Here is a 12,586-nt window from a genome sequence, read left to right as displayed (position 1 = left end):
AGAGAGCTTGGTGATGAGGGCCCTCAGCATGTCCTTGGTCCCATTACTCCAGTCTGGGAGGTCACCCCATATGCATGTACAGAGTTGTTCACCCAGGATCTCTGTTCACCCTCCTTTATCTCCCCTCTCTGTTGGATCTCCATCAGAAATGTCATTCTGATTTGCTCTCTCATCTTTAAAAAAAAAAAAAAATTCTTAAATGTTTACTTTGTTTTTGAGACAGAGAGAGAAAGACAGAGTGCGAGTGGGAGAGGGGCAGAGAGAGAGGGAGACACAGAATCCGAAGCAGGCTCCAGGCTCCGAGCTATCAGCACAGAGCCTGATGTGGGACTCGAACTCATGGACTATGAGATCATGACCTGAGCCGAAGTTGGATGCTTAACTGACTAGGCCACCCAGGTGCCCTTGCTGTCTCATCTTGATGGAGGTTATCTTCCAGTAACTTCTTGAGAAAGAGCTCATGGGAGAGAAGTGGTTTGAGACTTTTTGTGTCTGAAAATTCTTTTTTCTGTGCTCACACTCGACCCATAGTTTGGCTGGATGTCAAATTCTAGGTTGCAAACTATTTTCTTTTAAACTTCTGATTGCTTGTCTCCTGGCTTCTAGTATTGCTGTTAAGCAGTCCATTCTGATTCATAATCTTTTACATGTAACTATAAACTAGTAGGAAGTTCTTTTTGTCCCCGGTTTTCTGAAATTTCAAAACGATACACGAACATGAGGTTCTCTTTACATTATGCTGGGCACTGGGTGGGCCGTTTCTGGTCTGGTAATGTATCTTTCAGTTTTGAGAAATCATCTTGAATTATTTCAGTGGTGATATTTTTCTACACTTTCTGTTCTCTCTGGTACTTTTACTATTTGGATATTGGATTTTTTTTATTACCTATTTTTATCTTCACTTTCTGAGGATTCCCTTAACTCAGTCTTGTATGCCTTCAATCAATTTTTTTATTTTGCTAAACTGTTTTTAATAATCAAGACCTTTTTCTTAGTTTTTTGATTGTTACATTTCATTTTATTGTTTTAATGACATCCTTTTTTTTTTTTTTTTTTTTTTGGTTTGCTTCAAGGATGCAATACTTTCTCTTGTAGCCCTCAGAGTATTTGTTGATATATTTTTCAGAGTTTTCTTATCTTTGCAAAGTTTCTGTTTCCTTTAAGCTGACCTTTTCCTTTTGTTTGGGTCTTTATCATCCCTATCAGAGGGACTTATCAGATATCTGGTCATTCTTGGCTTTCTGCTCCAGAGTAAGAGTAGGGAGAAAAGGCCAATTGGAAGTCTGAGCTCATAGCTGGGTCTGGTCAGTTTAGTCTGGGTACACTAGCTATTGGGGACCCTCTCCCAGGATCATCTTTTTAGGTGCTTCATGAAATGTTTCACTTTCTTCAAAGAGGCATCTTCCAGTCTGCCTGAAGGATGAGTCAAGCCACCCTTGCTATGAGAGCTGAGTTGGGGGAAAGGGTTGGGGACCACTGCTTCAGTATTCAGTAAACATGGACTCGATTTTTCTCAGCTGGGCCTGGCACTCCAGTCAAAGTCCTTGGTTTGCCGTCTCCAGAGAGTGAATACGCTGCAGACTTCTGTTGGCCAGAAAGCACCAGGTGCCTGACTTCCCAGAGAGTCTGCCTTGGACTTCTGGTTTTAATGCACCTCCTCTCCCATGGCCAGACGCCTGGTGCCATCCATCTGAGACTTTGGAGAATTTTGTGGGGTAAATCAGGTTGGTTTTCAGTTTCCCTTTGCTGGTTTGAGATTCCATTTTCTCAGGTCTGATCTCAGGACCACTGGACCACCCAGCGTGTTTCAGCTTCCAAAATGTTGTTGCCGTTTTCCCCATACTTAGGGATTTAGATACTAAAAACAAAACAAAACAAAAAAACCCTCTTTACTATGTATTAGTGGGATTTGTGGAAGGAACAAAATTAGGTACATATATTCAGTCTGCCATCTTACCCCAAAGGTCTGGTGTTAATATTTTTAAATGACAAACTGACCATGTTTAAACATTTTTTTAAATTAGAGATTTTTTTTTCTCTAGAAAAAAGAAATTATCTCTCTTGCTCTGGCAGCCTCTGAGGTCTTGTCCTTAAGACTATAATTACTGTGTGGATTGTACTCTGATTTGGGGAGCCACTTGTGAAAACCTTAATAATATTTTTTAAACATAAGGTTTCTGAGTGTTTATGAAGTTGCTTGGGATGATACTGTAGAAGAGATATGAAGAAGGCATTTTCTCTTGGTGGATTGCCACAATGTGATTTGTGACCTGGGGTCACAATAAATACTTGTGACTACTTGTTATCTCCAGTACGTGTGACCTTAGGTGGTGGTACTTCATCATCCCAGTCAGAAACTGTGAAATTAGCATCGTGGAAACCCTCCCAAATGACTGTACCTGTACGAGCTTTCCTCCCCCATTTTGGAGAGTTTGCAGCCTATAGGGAAACAAGTTTTAGGTATTGCTCTGAGGAAAATAGGACTCTGTGCTTGAAATATGTGGGAATAGTGACTAAGGAAAACGCTTCAGTTGTCTAAAGAGGGTTCTATAATGGGCATCGGGGCTCACTAGGATTGAAAATAAACAGAGAAATAGTTTACTTAGAAATGAAACCTTAGCTTGGGGCACCTGGGTGGCTCCGTTGGTTAAGTGTCCAACTTTGCCTCAGGTCATGATCTTGCAGTTTGTGAGTTTGAGCCCCGTATGGGACTCTGTGCTGTCAACCCAGAGCCTAGAGCCTGCTTCAGATTCTGTCTCTCTCTCTCTCTCTTTCTCTGCCCCTCCCCTGCTTGCTCTCTCTCTCTCACAAAAATAAGTAAACATTAAAAAAAAAAAAAAGAAATGAAACCTTAGGTTGAAATGGGAAAATGCATTTATTCCTGAAAAGATTTTTCACTGTTCATTTTAAAGTTGTGTCTTGCTGACGCCTTGTGTTTCCCTGACTCCTTTATTGCCACTTTGTCCTTCCTTTGTCCTTTGTCTCTTTGTCTCTGTCTCTCTCCCACCCAAGCTTTATTTCCCTCTCTGTAATCAATTCCCTGCAATCAGTTAATCAAAAACCTTTTCTGAGCACTGCTATGTGCAGACCCAATGCTAGAAGTTTAGTTTATACACAGGGATAAGGTACAGTCTCTCCCCTAACCAAATAATCACCAGATGTGGGGTACGTGTTGTAAAGGAAAACACACTGGTAGGGGGTGGTGGAAGACCTTTACCTTGGAGTGTCAGAGAAGTCTTCAAGGAGAGGGAGACGTTTGAATGGACTGTGGAGGTTACTCGGCAGCTCATCTGGTGGTAAACTGGGCAGGGTGATCCCAAGGAAAGGGAACAGTATATGTGAAGACATGGAGATGAAAAATGTATAAAAAATTTTGAGAAAGCGCAGGAAGTTAGGTGTGCTGGAGCATAGGACCACGGGGTGGAGGGGGGTAGCTAGAAGGAAATAAGGTTCCTTAGGTTCAAGGAAGAGCCATGTCCTGAGGAGACAGAGGGAAGCTCAGGAAACTCAGGGCTGCTGTGTAACCCCTGTGGATCCCAGTGCTCCAGAGATCTGCCTTGGTGAGAAATAGAACATTAGCTGGTCTCTCTGTTGAGATTACAGTGGTAGCTGATACCTGCTGTCCCCTGCTGCCTTCTCTCAGAGTCTCCCTGTGCATTCTTGCCAAGACAACACCTGGTTGGATAGGGTGTCCTGGGGAATCTCTTGGACGGTGGACTCCTTCAGGACCAGGCTGTGGAGTCACCTTTGGCTCATACTGCCATCTCTGGTTCAGAGACATGTCCAGGAAAGCAGGGCCATAGGTTCCAAGGAAATCTTGGGGCAGAAATAAATTCTCATGACTCATATTCTCAAAAGACATAAGTATGACAGGTATCAAGGGTTTCCTGGATTGTCCACTACAGAGCGGCCAGGATTCATCCATGGGCTAAGAGGAGCTAGCCAATTTAAAAACTGGGGCTTAAACAACAGAAGTTAATTTTCTCACAATTCTAGAGGCTAGAAGTCCAATATTAAGGTTCCAGCTGATTTGGTTCCTGATGAAGAATGTCTTCCTGGCTTGTAGACGGTCACCTTCTTTCTGTATCCTCACATGGCCTTGCCTCATTGTGCCTGTGTGTGTGTGTGTGTGTGTGTGTGTACACATGTGCAGGTTGGAAGAGGATAGGGAGAGAGGAAGAGAGAGAGAGAAGTAGGGAGTTTGGGAAAGAGTGTATGCAGTCACTAGCTCTCGTGTGTCTCTTCTGATAAGGACACTAATCCTATCTGCTCAGTGCCCCACCCTTATGACCTTATTAACACCAATTACTTCCTTATAGGCTCCGTCTCCAAATATAGCCATTCTAGAGCTTCAACATATGGATTTGGGGGTGGGGGGGGAGGAGGGGAGGGTGTGGGTTAGGTGGGGATGCAAGCATTCAGTCCATAATAGATAGTATATACTAAATTATAGTGTTAATTTATTTTTATTAAGAATAACATATTTAATTTTAAAATATGAAGTATGAAGTTTATTTCCTTATAGCCTTTTTTCTATCCCCCTTTTTGTTACATAATTGGGCTCACACCGTATATAGTATTTTTTAAAGTTAAAATTAATGTAGCAACATTCAGAAGCCCCAGATGGAATGTGATATAAACATAGGCTTGATGACATGTCTTATCTTGAGGATTTTCTTAGTCCTTCTAGTTAGAAAAGCAAACAGATAAACAAACAAAATAACTAGGAATAACTTTAGAACTCCACAGGAGGTTTAAAGATACAGAAATCCTAAACATGGAGCAAGGTCAGTGGGTTTTTCCTTTGAGTAGGGAAGTGACAGACTCTCAGTGGCTCTTTGAGAGCCCTGCCTGGGGTTAGTGTGGGTGCACAGGGGGAGGTCCTAAAGGCAGGGGACTGGGCCTCAAGCATCCAGCTTACACTGCCAGGAGCCGTGGGGTAGAAAGGAAGACCAGATGCAATTTGGGAAAACAGCTTTGTGATCTCATTCTCTTGTTTCTAAATACCACTTCATTGTTTCCATCCCCTCCCTCCACCCCCCACCCCTCACTCTCTGTACACTCCACCACCACCACCACCATCAGGAACACACACTCCTTAAACACAAGCAAATAAAATTTATTTTAACCACGAGAGCCATGATTGTTTTGTTTCTTGTTAGTCTATGATCCAAAATAATAAGAAAACTCCCCAGATTCTGCCATAAGTATTTGCTTTACCCCACACCACTGGCTGTGTGAATGCACGCACACATAAAAGCCACGCGGTGACTGCGCTGCTAACCTGGCCATCTGAGATGCTTTGTAGAAAGCACCCGGCCGCAGCGCCCGGCACCCAAACCCACGCACTTGACTTCCTCCCCTGAGTGTTGACCTGCCCCATCCACGAGTCAGTGACTAATGCTTTCTCCGAACTGAGCTCATTTGCGCGGTTTCACGTGCGTGGTGTTTTGAGTCTCTCTCACACACATCCTCTCCTGGTGGATGGTAGGCTCCCTAATCAGGCACCAGGCGAGAAACCTGGGCGGGGCTGGGGTCCCTGCTTGCCCCCAGGCCCACATTAGTGCTCTAGATGGCTATCATTCGCATGTGCAAATAAGGTCTGCCTCACAAGTCTGCAGCCCAGAACATAGTCTCTTTCACCCTGAACACTGGATCTAGAGATGTGAAGGGAAAAACTTCCTGGGCTACTCCAAGAATTGATGTTACTTTTCTGAAGAAGTGAAAATACTGCATTATGAAGGTATTTTGTTTTTGTTTTTGTTTTTGTTTTTTTGCAGGAGAAAACTTAATGATGAAGTGGTTCCCAAACTGTTACTCCACTCTTACTACTTCCAAACTTGTTTCTAATAGGCCATCAGATTTTAATGTTGCATGTCTATATCAGTTGGTACATTAGAAATCTCATACCTGTACCCTTGCCTGACTTTCTTTACTGAATGGCCCAGAAACAATTAATACTTTTGGAAACACTAAGTATATTTCTGCTTGTAAGTAGAGAAAAAAAAAATAAAGTGAAATAATTTATTAAGAGACAAAAAGTAGTGGGTCAAACCGCTTGCTACAGATTTCTTGAATATAAAATCTGAAGAGAGCATAGTGACCAAGGAAGGTCATAGTAGCTAATGTTTATCAAATACTCCCCACGTGCCGGCACTCTACTGGGCATCATCTATCTCAATTTATCCTTACGGTGTCTGTGGGGTCAATGCGCTGTTATTGTCCTTGCCGTAAAGATAAGAAAACTGAGGTTCAGAGAGGTTGTCTTGCTCCTGACCACGCAGCTAGTAAGCCATGAAGCCAGAGTCTGACCTGAGGGTCCATGTCCTTCTTAACCCTCAAACTCATGCTGCTCCTAGCCATGCTGTTGACTGAATTGTTAAATAAGCAGCACACTTACAGCGTGATGTTTAAAATGCATCTGGGAAGTTGTTCACTAGTCGAGTGGAATGGGAACCATGGTTGCAGCGTTTGGCACTGGGAGATCTCTGGCCAGAGTCCCCTCAACCACTGCCTGTGCACTCTGGGCCAGGACCCTACCTCAGTTGCCTCATAAAAGAACTTGATTTTCGATTCATCATTTGTTAGAACTCAGCAGGCTGTGGTCCCTTTCTGAACCAACCCCTCATCTACTGGTATGCATGGTAGGTGCCACGGAAGGACACTGGCAAGAGCAGAAGCTCCACTAGCGATTGGGGTGGGCTGTGTACCTTCTGTTTCCTCACCTGTAAGACAGGGGGCTTCTTTCACTCCCCAGGTGGCTCCTTCCGGTCATACCCATCTCAGAACTCAACAGAACTTTGTATGATGCTGCCTGCCAGCACGTGAAACATAGCCTAAGTGAAAAAGTACAAGAACACGCTAAAAGACAGAGAGTAGAATCACAACTGGGCCCTCCTATGTCTGCAAAAATAACAAAACAAAGCATCAGAAATAGCAGGGGCGCCTGGGTGGCTCAGTTGGTTGAGTGTCTGACTTCAGTTTAGGTCATGATCTCGCAGTTTGTGAGTTTGAGCCCCGCGTCGGGCTCTGTGCTGACAGCTCGGAGCCTGGAGCCTGCTTTGGATTCTGTGTTTCCTCCTCTGTCTGTCTCTCCCTCCCATGCTCATGCTCTCTCTGTGTCTCTCAATAATAAATGAAGGTTAAAAAAATTTTTTTTAATTTATAAAAAAAACCAAAAGAAACAGCAGAAGTGCTGGTGGAGGCCAAGAGAGTTTGGCAGGTAGTTGCAGAAAATGCTGAGGGACGCAGAGCTCAGCAGAGAGTACAGAGGTCACTGTTTCAGGCTGGAAGAGCCCCAAGGACAGGAAGCGCACCTTACCCCGTTTTCTATCCAGCACCTTAGAAAGGACCTGACACATGGCTGGCTGTCAGTTACGCTTTGCTGAGCGACTGACTGGGAAAGGAACCAGAATAGATCAGGCTCCAATAAGGAGATGGACATAGTTCTAGAGAACACAAATCAGAGCAGCTTATGGAAGTGTGATACCAGTTGTAGAGAATGAAGCCGATCAAACAGATTGTCAGAGCACAGACTCCAGACAAGTGGAATGGAAGGGTGGAAGGAGCGCCTGCCTGGGGGGCCAGCACACTGCACACTTACTCCATTCAGCCTCCCTCTGTCTTCCTTCCATCCACCCACCAGGCAGTAGCTATGGAAGCCTATTGGGTGACAGGAGTCAGGCTCCAGCATACAGTGGAGAATAAAATAGGTGTGGTCCCTACCTCATGAACTATGGAGATGATTAGGGAAGGTCATTGTTAATGGCAATAATATGTGCTTTTATTTATTTATTTATTATTACCATTGTTAATGTTTACTTATTTTTGAGAAAGAGAAAGCACGAGCTGGGGAGGGGCAGAGAGAGAGGGGGACAGAGGATCTGAGGCAGGCTCTGTGCTGTAGCACAGAGCCCGATGTGGGGCTGGAACTCAGGAACCACGAGATCATGACCTGAGCTGAAGTTGGATACTTAACCGACTGAGCCACCCAGGTGCCCCTGTGTTTTTATGATTAGTGCTACCAGAACCCAGGCTTCTTACAAGCTATGCGATGGCAGGCGAGTCACTGAAACCCTCTGAGTTTGCTCATCTGAAAAATGGAAATAAATGCCTCCCTGGAAGGGCATTTCTTAAGAATTAGAAATAATATTATATGTCAATAGTGGCTGTGGTTTTCTTTGAGTTTATGTATGTGTGTATATGGGGGAGGGTTCTCTCCCCACCCACCTCCCTGCTGATTTCAAGAAAATGAGCACTTCCTGAATATTATGGAGAACAACATTTTGGTTTTATTGTTTTGATGATGATTTATTCTGTTAAATTTTTTCCTGCTCCTCACAAGCTGACAGAAAATGCTAGATATCTTAAGGTACAACACCTTAAAATCCTGATTGCCAAAAATCATTAGAAACATTCAAAAGTAAATAAAATAGTAAATTCAAGCAGGAAATTGATAATTGTTGTTCCATTGAGGACCATTTTAAATTAAACATGCCAGATGTGATCATTATAAGAATAGTTCTCTGGGGATGCCTGGGTGGCTCAGTCTGTTAAACGTCCAACTTCGGCTCAGGTCATGATCTTGTAGTTCTTAGGTTCGAGCCCCGCGCATGGCTCTGTGCTGACAGCTCAGAGCCTAGAGCCTGCCTCAGATTCTGTGTCTCCCTCTCTCTGCCCCTCCCCCCCCTTCGTGCTCTGTCTCTTTCTTTCTTAAAAAAATAAATAAACATTAAAAAAAAAAAAGGAATAGTTCTCTGTATGGTGCAGTCTTAAGTTCCTAAAGTCATAAAGAAACTTCAGTTATGGTCTAAAATAAACAATAGCAACCAAACAAAACCTATCCATTTTTCCATTTTTTTCTCCAAGTTCTATTTGAAGTCAGAGGAAAATCACTTTTTGCTTTCTTGCATTGCAGTAACTCGGGTGGAAGCCATTTTTCAGACCCTTAAATGTGCTCACAGAATGTTGGGAAGGAGGCACGAAAGACTGGGTTCCAGTCCTGGCCCTGTCGCTCCCTCGCTCTGTGAACTCTGTCTGCGCTTCAGTTTCCTCATCTGGAAAAAAGAGAATAATGATACCTGCCTCACAGCTTGCTTCAGGGTTAAATGAGGTGGTAAACCTTATTTTCTCAATTTTAAAACACCATCAAGTTTGAGACACACTAAATTTTCAGGTGGAAAAAAAGATTACCTTAAGTCTACATGTTGATTGTAAGATATCCAAGTTTCAGGAAATCAAAATGAAAAAAAAAAATCAGAGTCAAATTGAGGAAATACAGTAAAAAGGAGTACCTGGCCGTTAGGGGGATTCTAGACAAGGGTGGGGCTGTCTCACTGCCACGATGTCCTGTCCGAGGGTGGAGGAGCTGCAGCGTGTTGTGCGGGGACCTCCCTGTCCAGCAGTCTGAAACGGGGCCGTCTTTGCAGCATTTCTCTGGATGCCTCCTCCCAACCCCCAATCACATGCCAAGCCTGGTGTGGATCAGTTTGGACACATGATGGTTTCCTTCCTCTGTGGAAGTTCCACCTTGTAAAGATCAGAAAATGCTTCGGCATTCTCTTCTGGACCAAAGAGGATACTCTCTCCCTGTATGAGTTTCTTTGACACGGACCTAGTGCCTCCCAGCCATTTTCATGTCACTGCACAGCCAGAAAATGATAATATTTGTATAGTACTCCAGGGTAAGGGAGGGACAGTCAGGCCAAGAGGCCAAAATCTTCACCATCTGGAACCCATTCCGGGCATTTAGCGTGGCCCACCTCCTCTAGTTGGTTTCCCCCCTGAAAAAGAAGGTGGAGGGGGAGGAGGAAAAGAAAAAGAGACAAGAAGGAAATGCTGGTAATGTTCACTGTTCTTTGCTGGAGAATTTTGAGGGCATTTTAGTGTTTCAAAGCATTTTTGCAATAATTGTCTTGTATAATGGTCTTGTATCTTGATCAACATAAGCTTGGGCCTATGGATACCATAAACAAGAAAGTTTCTATACCTGTATGTGTGTCAGAACAACTAGGGAATCTTGTTACTGGTATAAATGTATATTTCCCAGTAGCCCGAGGCCTGAGAATCTGAATTGTAAGAAGTATACTCCAGGTGATTCTTCATGTGCCCACAGATCTAGGAACCACTGCCATAAGGCCCTTGGAGAGTTTCACCCGGCACTATACTTTTTATATCCTGCCTTATTCCTATCCTTTCTTACCTTGTAAAGGTAGCCTTTCTGATGCAGTGGTCAAAACCTAGTCACATAGTAAGTTCCCTTGCATATGTGCTTAGTCCTGCCCCTGGTATATGAGGACACTACAATGAGCAGGGAATCTGCTTATCTGCTGGCCCAGAAACCCATCCTCCCAGGCTTGCAATTTTTAAAGAACAGTGTGTCAGTTTGGTTTGGGGACTGCTTGCATCAGAATCACCTAGGAGCTCATTAGAAAAACACTCTGAATCAGACTATCAAATTTTGAACTAATAATCTGCATTTTAAATCAGCACAAGGGTAATTTTTTATTTTTGAGACACAGAGAGACAGAGCATGAATGGGGGAGGGTCAGAGAGAGAGGGAGACACAGAATCCAAAATAGGCTCCAGGCTCTGAGCTGTCAGCACAGAGCCTGCCGCAGGGCTCGAACTCACAGAACGCGAGATCATGACCTGAGTCGAAGTTGGACGCCTAACTCACTGAGCCACCCAGGCACCCCAGCACAAGGGTAATTTTTAATGCACATTCAGATTTGGGACCTACTGCCTGTGGGTAATTTAATAATCCCATTGATCTCTAAAAGGTTAATTTCCAGGTAAATAGATTGTTACCTCCATCAAAGGCAGACCTTTTAACCATCCAAACACACAGCTAGTCCCTTCAAGTAACCAGGCTTGCTTCTAGTACCATTATTGGGGTGGTAACCAGGGAGGGATGTTAAGGTCCAAGGAGCCAATGGTGTTCTTAAAAGCTTGATATGATGGCCTGTATACGCGTAAGATTCAACACATCCTGCCCTTGTTTGAGTTTAATCTGGCAGTTGGGATGTTTTCTCTCTGGCTGTTACGGGTCTCCCAATCAAAGTGGACATTTCAGAGGAAGCAGTTGTATCTTAGGGTCCACAAGCCCCTGAAATTGCGTGCAAAATCTTATGTAAAAAAATATATTTTTCTAGGAGAGGGTCCAGAACTAGTGCCAGGTTCTTAAAGGCATGGTTAGCTCAGAAAGGGGAAAGATTAAGGATTCAAACAGAGGAATTTTTAACGGTTAGAACTGGGGAGAATTGTAAACAAAGGCTCATGTCCTGGTAAGGATTTCTGAACTTGAGCACTCCGAGCCAACAGCAAACCGTGACCTTCAGCATTTCTCAAAACTTACCTAGTTTGTCTCCTCTTTCCTTCCTGCCTCACTCCTTCTTTTAGGCTTGTATCTCTCTGGTTTTCTTCCCCAGTGTTCTTTTTTCTTTCTTGAACTCTCTGCCCTGTCTGGATCTTGTGCCATCCCTCCTCCTGTCCATTCCTTCTCTCCTCCTCTCCCTTGCTGCCCTAATTAGGAAGAGAGCATATGCTCTTTTATTTGTTCTACCTATAGAATAACATTTCATGTTGGTGGTTCTTGGTTTTAAAACTAGATGAATTGAATATTTAAGATTTCTTTGGAAGGGGGAGAAAATTATACCTTAGGTACCCGAATTCCTGGCTTTTTGGATCCGGCCTTTGATATATTGAAGGTTTTCTGTGGGCAGAAGTACTTACTCATCCTTGGCTGGAGGAGGGCAGGAGCAGACATGCCGCAGGCCTTCCTCTTGTTCTGAGTTGAAGAGTGATTGACCAGAATCCTGGGTACTCCCTCCCAGCTCCCACTAGTGATTATTTTCATTTGTTGGCTTTGACTGTGGAAGGCAGAGAAGCAACCTTTAGACTGAGGAGGCCATGGGAACACAGTCAAGGCTGCAGAAGGAAGTGAGAGCTAACACTGTCCAGCTCTACCCTTGTGTCTGCTCTGGCTCTGTGAGCAGGAGGGGGTTTGGCCTGCTGGGCTCCCTGGCCAGTTCTGGGGATAAATGCCTGAAGCATGAAATCACTGGCTTGGGAGGGCTCTTTCACACTGACGGGCCTGCCTGCCTCAGCCCTGAACAGCTGGGAGTTCCAAGGAAGTGGAGGGTGACACCCTGAGGGATGGGCTAGCATGTGTGTCCCGCCTGTGCCCCCAGCTCCTCTCCCTGCACACGGAAGTGTCCTCTGGCTGTGGGGAGTGGACAGAATACCCTGCGTGGTTCTGTAGAAGAGCTAATAATGGCACTTCCTAGCTCAGGCATTTGGGGGGCACCTGCTGGATTGCGGTGGGTCTGTGAGAGACAAAGTCAGGGAGACGTGCCCTCACGTCGCTCACATTCGGGTGGGGAATGAGGCGACCACCTATATAGACACAGAACCAGACAGACGGTCCCAGGCTGAGGGTAGGTGGTGCAGAGAGGACCAGCTGAGAGCCGGGGTCTGTGACTGGGCCTGGCTTTGTGGCCTGGGGAGCCTCTGAACGCTGGCTGGAGGGGAATGTGGGGTTTGCCACGGGAGCAGTTGGCAGGAAGGTGCTGCCTCCTGGGGGCTG

At 44.7% G+C, this 12,586-nt stretch overlaps 1 protein-coding gene and 1 long non-coding RNA gene across 6 annotated transcripts in view; one reads left to right on the top strand and one right to left on the bottom strand.

Moving 5' to 3' along the window:
* Positions 1–12,586, top strand: part of SLC12A8 (solute carrier family 12 member 8) — a 136,243-nt gene that overhangs the window by 54,944 nt on the left and 68,713 nt on the right. The gene's annotated exons all lie outside the window — the stretch shown is intronic.
* LOC109266517 (uncharacterized) lies at positions 380–11,983 on the bottom strand. Of its 2 annotated transcripts, XR_002079744.2 has the most exons (4): positions 11,734–11,983; positions 6,726–6,836; positions 3,218–3,301; positions 380–1,858 (listed from the first exon to the last, which is right to left on the bottom strand). It is a non-coding gene; the product is annotated as an uncharacterized LOC109266517 (long non-coding RNA). The 2 variants fall into 2 exon arrangements; XR_002079743.2 differs by lacking the exon at positions 3,218–3,301 and having other exon boundaries at positions 11,734–11,979.

The sequence above is a fragment of the Panthera pardus genome, unplaced genomic scaffold (genome assembly GCF_024362965.1).
Source record: "Panthera pardus isolate Hobbes unplaced genomic scaffold, ASM2436296v1 HiC_scaffold_16, whole genome shotgun sequence".
NCBI lineage: Eukaryota > Metazoa > Chordata > Mammalia > Carnivora > Felidae > Panthera > Panthera pardus.
This window is presented reverse-complemented; position numbering and strand designations above follow the sequence as displayed.